The 1946-nt window shown below is 50.7% G+C and overlaps 1 pseudogene; it reads right to left on the bottom strand.

The window, feature by feature from the left end:
* Positions 1-1566: 1566 nt before the first annotated feature.
* Positions 1567-1684, bottom strand: LOC126107113 (5S ribosomal RNA; annotated as a pseudogene).
* Positions 1685-1946: the final 262 nt, after the last annotated feature.

Below are 1946 nucleotides of genomic sequence, written 5' to 3'. Positions count from 1 at the left end.
AGGGTTATTTGGTAACCGTGATAGCGTTACGGAGATGTTTAACAAACTCAAGTGGCAGACTCTGCAAGAGAGGCGCTCTGCTTCGCGGTGTAGCTTGCTCGCCAGGTTACGAGAGGGTGCGTTTCTGGATGAGGTATCGAATATATTGCTTCCCCCTACTTATACCTCCCGTGGAGATCACGAATGTAAAATTAGAGAGATTAGAGCGCGCACAGAGGCCTTCAGACAGTCGTTCTTCCCGCGAACCATACGCGACTGGAACAGGAAAGGGAGGTAATGACAGTGGCACGTAAAGTGCCCTCCGCCACACACCGTTGGGTGGCTTGCGGAGTATAAATGTAGATGTATATGTAGAAGTCTCTTCTATGTTCGGCGACGACGCCAGGATTTTCTGGCTCGCAAATTCTTACATTATGGCGGTTTACTTTACCCAACAGATGAAACATCGAGTCGCATCGAAGATGACTCGTTCAGAAAAAGTGTTCTTTGCCATATCCTGTGTTACAGCGTAAAGTTAGCTCCTGCACGCCAGTCGGGAACGACAGAGAAGAGAAGGCTGTGAGAAGAGGTCAGCTGACCGACCTCCCTCCAGGACGACAACGCGACAGCAGCGGCCCCTGGATGAAGAGGACGTAAGCGCCGCAACCGACTGGCGGCGGCTTTAACGTTAGCCACTTCCTTAGCCGAGGCATCGTAATCTCTACCACTAGCACCTCTACGTGGCACAGACTTGTGTTTGTCTGTTCTGAAGAAGACTGTATGTCGTCCTTCGCTACCGTCACCTCTGTCAAAGTATTTGTCTTGTTATAATAAAACTCATTAATACGAGTTGTTTGATTGCTTGTCTATCGAACCGAGTATGCAGGATTCCTAGATACAACATCCTGGAGAACTAAAATGCAAAATTCCTGCCTTCTGTTAGGGTCGTTAGGACACAGTTGCAACAGTAAGTAATTGCAACTTGTAAGGCTTCGCTGCAGGCCACGCGACAGCGTTGTTTGAGTAACTCGATGTTCCTGGCCTGAGAGTTCTGTAGACGAACGAGGACTCCGTGCGGACGCATCTCGGATACGCTCCACATTTTCATCAGACGTGCTCCTCCCTTTGTATATGCAAGCAACTTTCCAGAATTTGGTGTGCCTGTCATAAATCTGCTTGTGCAGAGGCGGCTTCTTGCTGAATCGACGGCGGAACGCACTCTGCACTTGAACAATGGACCGACTCGCGAGAATTCCAACACACGAAATGCTTTCCCTTGCGGTGTAGTGGTCACGGTGCTACAGACAAGCAACAGCGCAGCTGTGTCAAAACTTTAAACCTTCCCCTACCCAGTGACGTGCAAAACGAGTTTCTGTCTTGTATTGTTTAACAGGCCATGAAGGCCCAACGAAACCGACCGACCGCCGTGCCGTCCTCAGCCCATGGGCGTCACTGGATGCAGATATGGAGGAGCATGCGGTCAGCACACGGATCTTCCGGCCGTATGTCAGTTTACGAGACAGGAGTCGCTACTTCTCAGTGATGTAGCTCCTCAGTTTGTGTCACAATACCTGAGTGCGCCGCGCTTGCCAACAGCGCTCGGCAGACCGAATGGTCACCCATCCAAGTGCTAGCCCAGCCCGACAGCGCTTAACTTCGGTGATCTGACGGGAACCGGTGTTACCACTGCGGCAAGGCCGTTGACCATCTTGTAAAGTTTGTCTGCAATAAACTACCGCAATCTCTTCTTTCGTTTTGGCCGGCCGGAGTGGCCGAGCGGTTACAGGCGCTACAGTCTGGAACCGCACGACCGCTACGGTCGCAGGTTCGAATCCTGCCTCGGGCATGGATGTGTGTGATGTCCTTATGTTAGTTTAAGTAGTTCTAAGTTCTAGGGGACTTATGACCACAGCAGTTGAGTTCCATAGTGCTCAGAGCCATTTGAGCCATTTTTTTCTTCTTTCGTT

Source organism: Schistocerca cancellata, chromosome 10 (genome assembly GCF_023864275.1).
Source record: "Schistocerca cancellata isolate TAMUIC-IGC-003103 chromosome 10, iqSchCanc2.1, whole genome shotgun sequence".
NCBI classification, from domain to species: Eukaryota; Metazoa; Arthropoda; class Insecta; order Orthoptera; family Acrididae; genus Schistocerca; species Schistocerca cancellata.
This window is presented reverse-complemented; position numbering and strand designations above follow the sequence as displayed.